This window comes from Paramormyrops kingsleyae, chromosome 23, assembly GCF_048594095.1.
Source record: "Paramormyrops kingsleyae isolate MSU_618 chromosome 23, PKINGS_0.4, whole genome shotgun sequence".
Lineage (NCBI taxonomy): Eukaryota > Metazoa > Chordata > Actinopteri > Osteoglossiformes > Mormyridae > Paramormyrops > Paramormyrops kingsleyae.
Window position 1 is genome coordinate 23939637 of NC_132819.1, and position 7445 is coordinate 23947081.

The 7445-nt window shown below is 40.5% G+C and overlaps 1 long non-coding RNA gene across 1 annotated transcript; it reads left to right on the plus strand.

Moving 5' to 3' along the window:
- Nucleotides 1-3945: 3945 nt before the first annotated feature.
- LOC111842734 (uncharacterized) lies at nucleotides 3946-6582 on the plus strand. Its single transcript, XR_002837982.1, has 3 exons — nucleotides 3946-3985; nucleotides 5939-6147; nucleotides 6466-6582. It is a non-coding gene; the product is annotated as an uncharacterized lncRNA (long non-coding RNA).
- The last annotated feature ends 863 nt before the right edge of the window (nucleotides 6583-7445 follow it).

Genomic DNA, 7445 nt, shown 5'->3' on the forward strand with positions numbered 1-7445 from the left:
AGAGGAGTCTCCATTTGCATGGCTGTGTGGGCAGCGAAGGAAGACGTGTAGGTGGTCACTTGAGTTGGAACTGCGAGTCCCCCACACGGGGGGAGACACGCTAAGAGAATGTAACAAAGCAGCAGGCCAGGGGTGCCGGCGGAGCGCGGAACTGCAGGACCAGGGAGGTGAAAACTGAAGGATGATTGTAGCAGCAACCCCCCCATGGAACAGCAGAGAGATGAACTAATGAATCATCCAGGGACCTGCGGGGTCTGCAAATACCTGACATGCCTGGACTCAGCACATAAGAACGTGACTCTATCTGCCTTTGCACCCACCTGTAATGGGTCCAGCAGTGCAGGGCAAATGCTTGCTTATTCCATTGCTGACATTTTGACTCAATGGGGGAAGCTAACATGATTTTTTTTACTATCATAATAACTGTGTGGGAGGTCTTATGCACAAGACAAAGGGATTACATTTTAATATTGCTAAACTGTATGAATATTCAACAACAAATTATTTAAATAATGACATCAAATAATAATTACTTCAATATAAACTGGGGAAAATAATACATGGAAATGGAAGCAGGAAGAGATATATAAGATTATAACAAGGTATTTTGAAGGAGTAGGATTTGCATTTTTATTGAATTTGATAGATGGGTAGAATGAATTTATTGGATAGGAGGCAGTGCCAACAATTTCAAAGATGAATGAAATCACATTGGAGAGATTACTGGGTGGTTTGGGTGGAGCTTAGTAGGCAATGATGTCACAGAGGGCAGGGCTTATATGGTATGTGGGCCTGCAAAAGTTGTCGTGGGAACCCCACCCTGCCCAAGGCCAATTTCCAGTGCCAGTCCAACCCTGAGTACGGGACCAAATAAAGATACTCACTCTGCACAAACCCTTATGTGAAATTCTCATAATTCAGACAAGACACTGACATGCATGAGTATCTTAAAAGGGCAGGATTTTCAGAAGCAGATCATTCTCAGTGAAGGAAATCTCCCTCTGACTGGCCAGATGGTTTGGTCCAGATTGTCCCCATAAGGTGCAAGACAGATAGATAGAGATCGAATCACAACAATGTAGTACAGTGTGGCTGTTTTGGGGACATTAAAAATGTTCTTGATATAAATCCACACTGGTACAAATGTACTCTCTCGCTGATTCGCCACAGTAATCCATAACCCAGATCCAAAAACTCCAAAAAAGGTATGCTCATGCTTAATTTCATGCTATCACTTTTAATTACGTGTCAATGCTTTGGTTTGATTTTGATTAAGACCTGCCAAGCTAATTACTGTCTCTGATGTTAGTCTGTTGTTTCACACGTTCTCATAGTTAAAGCCACAGTTTTCAAGTGCAAATCACAAAAATTGTGCCAACAAGATGTCTGTGAGTTCTGATGGGATGGAGGAACATTAGCAAACAGCAGCCTTCAGTTCATCTGTAGTAAAAAAAAAAAAAAAAAACCTAAAATAGATACATTATATCTCCAAAAATCATATTCATAGACAGGGGCGCCGTAAGGGGGAGGAAAGCTAGGACGATTCCAAGGGCCCCTGAGTGACAGGGGCCCTAAAAAATTAGGAAAATAACTGGATTGGTTTGGACTGGGGGGCCTAATATGATATGCTTTCATGGGGCCCAAAATCTCTAGCAACGCCCCTGTTCATAGACATGTATTCGTGTTGGTATTTGACGTCACATGTTAATAAAGATATGTCTGCTTCCTACAATAAATACTCTAGTGCGATAGAACTGATTATGAATAACACATTAGGGAAAATTTGAGTTATAAAAGAAGTCTTAATTGGGCAGTTTTGGGGGGGTTGGAAATAAGCCCAGATGAAAGGCTTCGCGCGTCCCGGGGACTGCGCAGAGTAACTCCGTATTCGTCCCTTGCCTTATCTGAGAGCTGCAGCTGACGCTCCCTCGGGGGGGCAGTTGCGTCACGCGGTACCAAGCTTGTATCTAGGAATAGGTGGAGCGCGACTAATCGCGCCCACGTGCCGGGCGCTGCATCCACGCATTTCCGTCAATCGGGCTGCGATGTGCGTGCAGCCGGAGGACGCGACGGCGCGCGTCTGTTCACTCGCGTGCTTGGCGAGCCTCTCTGTTGTAGGTTTGCACGCGCTGCTGAACCCCCCCACTTCCCCGGGGGCCGATTTCTGCACCCCTGCAGTCAAAAATGCGCACCTGTCGGGAGGACAGCTTGTTCAGTCGATATATGCTGCCTTGTCGAAAAATGCTACCGTAGTGCTAATTGATAGCCCTAACCCTAACTCTCACCCTAACACTAACCCTAACCCCCCCAAACCCCATAAAACCCTTACCTTAACCCTAACCCCTAAAACCTAACCCTAATCCCAAAACGGTGGAACTGCACATGCGCAGAAAGGCTCGATAGCATGTCTCGATAGGTAGTATTTTATGACAGATAACAGGTGTTACGGGAACATAGGTTGTCTCGTCATTAGTTTATAAGTTTATGAACAAGAAAGTCATTGGCTTTATTAACCAAAGAAAATTACACAATATGATTTCTTGTACACATTTAGTCATTTATTTTTCTCCACAATGAAGTGAATGTTCCGGTACAGTGATCTTATAAATACCTAAACAAAAAAGATGTTCGTCCTTATGACGGCTTACCTGCCAGGAAATGCATTTCCATTCTCTCTTTTGATTCTGTCACGAAGTGCTGTTAGCAACCAACACATTTAACGAACTACCTAATAATGACTGAATTTCATAAATGCAATATCAGTGCAGCACGCAAGGGGTGCATTTTACGGCAACTTACTTGCATGACATTTAAGAAACTGGCTCAGTAACTGGCTCAGTGTTATTAGTACCTTACAGAGTTCGCACTGTTGATTGATGTTGGTCCATTGTGTGGATTTATGAAAAGCATAATCTAGCTGCACTGAAATTGAATCTGTGAAGCTTGCTCAGATATCAACTTTAGGTCCACTGTGTGTATTATCAAAAAAATTATGATATGATCATGTGGAAGAAAAATTGATACTATGCCTTTATATATAATTCTGTCCTATACTTTAGAATATTAATCACTACTATGCAAATCATGTATCGAAGCAATAAGCAATAAGCAATTAATAATGAAATTATGTTACCATTCAAATTATAGCAGTTAAATGTAATTATATACAATTGTATAATTACTGTTTTATGACCTTACTGTTTATGACTCTGATACATGGTGCAATAATTCTGTAGCAGGCTGAAATGCTTAAAAGCGGAACTAATATATTTGCAAGAGAACCAAACTAAGGTACAGACCTAAGTTTGAGACGTAAGCTATTGCAACATAAGCAAGACATATGACACTGAGAAGGGGGACTGCTAGGGTAAGTGGAGATGTCGTAGTGATAACAACCACAAGGGCGACCATGGAAAGGTCGACCCTACCTCTAACCTGATGTTGACCGATAACGAGGTGACCACAGAAAATTCCACTACTCTGCTGCCTCCTCAGCTGATCGAAAGATGTCCTAATGATGCAAAATGTCGCAATTCTATGCCTATAAAAGTTGTATCCACCTGTTGTTCGGAGAGCAGTTCACAAGACGCATGAAAGATTGCTGAGTGTCTGTTCCCCAAAGCTTTGGTAAAGATAATAAAGTTTGTCAGACTCTTAAACTCATCGACTCATGCCAAATTTCTTTCACAATCATCCGAGAGAAAGATCCTGAGAGGGTGCATTTTACAGGACGGTACCTGTCGGGAAATGCACCCCCTTTGAATACTGTTTCTTCATTTGTTATTCATACATATAATGTTTTTATTGCAAATATAGCTTCATAATTACATACATTATTAATTAATTCATACTGACATTTAACATTCTTTAAATGATTGAAGTTTTATTTCTGTTACTGTTACAGCTTTAAGACGCACCTGACAGCTCTTTGACGTCAGCTAATCAGGGAAGGTTCTCGGTTGAGAGACTCTGTGCCAGAGAACAGGTTAGTCGTCTAAGGTTTAAACTAAATAAGATCACGCAGTCTAGCCATGGATCCTGATGTATATCGGCAGATTTTCGTTTACAAAGCCAAAGGGCAATACCCACCAGGTGTTTCAAAAGCCCAAAAAGTTAATATTCGACGTAAAGCATCTAAATACTTTTTAGCAGGTAAGTAGCAAGTTGCGCGCGGTAGATTCGCATTTTTCAGGGTTTCATAGTGTCAGGGTCAGCCCCTGCTGTGGTCCTTCCGTGTCCCTTCCCCGTTTGACCAGCAGGTGTTGCCTGTCTGGTCATGTGGCTCAATGTGTTGAGCATGTTGTTGTCTGTGTGCTGTGTTGTCTATGATGTGTTCCGGTGTGTTGTTGCTTGTCTAAGCTAAGTTAGATCTGTTGTATGTTTACCTGCCCAGTTTGTTTATTTGTGATTTGCAGTGTTAGTTTATTCCCTTTGGTTTTTTGACTCCTCGTGGTCCTTTTTAGTTCTGACCCCTTTTTTTGTTCCTGGAGCCGCCAGTGGGTCGTCCGCCCTTTGTGCACTATGCCACATTCCCGTGCCCGAGCCGCCCGGATCCATGACACATTGTGTATAATAATAACTGTAGTTTTTACAGGCATATGTGGATGGTGACCTGAGAGTAAAGCTGGGGAGTGATTTTTTTTTGAGGTCCGACCGATTTATATGGTATGCCAATTAGGCAGCAAAATTCATGTTTAAAATGATGTAGGAGTTTGTGACGATTTTTGTCGGTTCATATTTACATGTTCTTCTTCAAGTGTTTTGTTATACTTCATTGATCTGTATGGGAATTCTCTTTTCACCTCCCCCATTTTGCTCTCTGAAAGAGAGCTTGGCAGCAAAGGACAGCCTCCCGGAGGGGCGTCTAGGGAGCTGGGGCTTAAAGGCCTTGTGTAAGGAGCCGCAGACATGGAGGTTGGAACCAGCGACCTTCTGATCACAGGCACAGAGGCTTAACCTGCTGAGCCACAGGCTGCCCCCTGGGGTTTTGTGTTAGAAGTACCTTTCTACATCTTTTTTCCCCCCATTATGGTATCGCACCCATCATTATGTGTGCAAGAGACATTGTCACGTGCGCATTCACCTGCATCTGGTGGACACAAGACGCTTAACTAAAATCCATCTCCCCATAACGACGGTAAAGTGAAGTCTGTAAATCAACTAAGTGGACGAGGTGTTAAGAAAATGAGAAGAGAGAAAAAATGAGACCACTTTATTTTCATTCTTCATTTCTATTTCAGTGTAGTAACCCTATGTGTAATAATTGTTAAACTCCAACCAAAAATACCTCATTAAACTTAATGATGTATCGATTAACAATCAGATGAACCAAACCTGGAGGAGAGCGTGCCATGACATCAAACTTTGATAAACTATTGGGTTTGTTCAGCCACATATTGGTTGTCAAAATCTTCCTTAGGAGAAACATAATTATTGCATTATATAATAATGGATATACACTTGCTAAGTGTGAATTATTGAAGGTGTGACATAATATTATTGCATGTATTTTAACCATGTAAGTATCGTGTGACATGCATGTAAAAGAATAGATAGATGCAGTAAAATTTATCCCTTATTTCAGTATTGTGACCATGCATTCTGAAGTTTATAGGTGTGTATATGTATGTGTGTGTGTGTCTGTGTGTGTGTGTCTGTGTATATATGTATATAAACAATTTAGAGGACCTTGTGCCTCAATTATGATTTTAAAAGGCACAATAAAGACTGACAGTTGAACGTGCAGGCGGCTGCTGACTCGTGATTGGCGCAGAGGAAGCTAAACCATGACAGTCTTCCTCCCCTACACTCCGCAACATGAAACTGTGCCTTTGTTGCTCAAGGTTGCCAAATATCGCTGGGTATGTCTTTGTTGCTGTATTGGCGTGAAGTGTTTATTTTTAATACAAATTATTTCATTTGATTTTTTTTTTTTTAGGAGTATCACTATACTATATTAAAGGACAAGCAAGGTCAGTCAAAACGGAAGTGGTCTGTCATGCTAAGGAAGCTAATAAATTATTTGTTGATTTTAATGCAAGTTCCACTGGAGCTCACACTGGAGCTCACACTGGCCAAAAAAAAACAGGAGATGCCATTTCCAAAATACTTTTCTGGCCAGGAATGTCAGCTGACATTGATAAACGGGTGAGTAAATTTCACAAGATATGTTCTCTTGCAAGTTTCTCAAATGTGATACATGATCTCTTTTCTATTAATATAGATAACAGGTTCACATTTATTCATTCTCCAGTCATCACAAATTAAGATACAGTGAGATATCTTAATATGGTACAACTGAATTAAAACAGTTTAAACTGCAGTTTTTTTATGTTAGTAATGTAGCAAATTGTAGTCATTCAGTTTCAGTTTTAAGAAATGCAGATTTTTGTATTTTCTCTTTGACAGTGATGGTTTAAATCTTTTTAGAGATATCTTCCATTTTTTTGTCTCTTACTCATTCAGTCTGCAGGACTGCATATCCCGAATGTAATTAAACAACAAGCGGAATGTACACCCATAAAGGTATGTATAGTTTGTTGTTTTAACGTAGAGTCCTCAAACTGAAATAAATGGACCCCCACAACAGTTGCTCACTAATGAAATATATGTATATTCTACTATATTCCAATTATTTTCTGAAGCTAAATCTCAGTTTAGCCTTTCTGAATGTTTTTGCATATGCAACACTAGATGTGTCAGTGAAATGTGAACTCAAATCCGAGTGGCTCACGTTATCAAATATGACATTGAATTTCCAGCTGATTTATACTGCCACCCATTGAGCAAATGCACAGACATTTACATTTACATCATTCAGCAGAGATTCATTTCTAAATTGACTTTGGGCTCCTTGTAGCACGAAGATCACAATGCTGGTAAAGTTAGCATACAGCCAGTGTTTAACCAATGACATTTGTGAACATAACCAAGCATTCCACCACCACAGACTATAATGGCATTCTGTTATTTGTTATATAATTTTGCTCTTTTAGATCACAGAGCCATTTGAACTAGTTGGGATGGACTGGATTGGAAAACTAGTGACAATAAAGCATGACCATAAATATATACAGTATGTGTTATCATGGATTATTTTACTAAGTGGTCACAAGCCTAGCCACTGAAATCAGAATGTGCAGATGAAGTGACTGCACGCACTGTAAAATTCGTCTGCCAGTTTGGGGCTCCAAAGAGGATCTTAACTGACCAAGGAAGGGAGTTTGTCAGTGCGGTAAACTGAATTGATCAAATACCTGACTTTAATGCAGAGAGAATATGAAACTTAAATTGCGAACATATTCCTTATTTTAGTGTCTGTACACTTTTTCAGTTTTATTACAGATTAATTTTCATTAACAGATAAACAAGCGGGTTTGCACCAAACTTGGAACTGAAAGAAGTCTATGCTCTCCTTACCATCCTCAAACACATGGCTTGGTGGA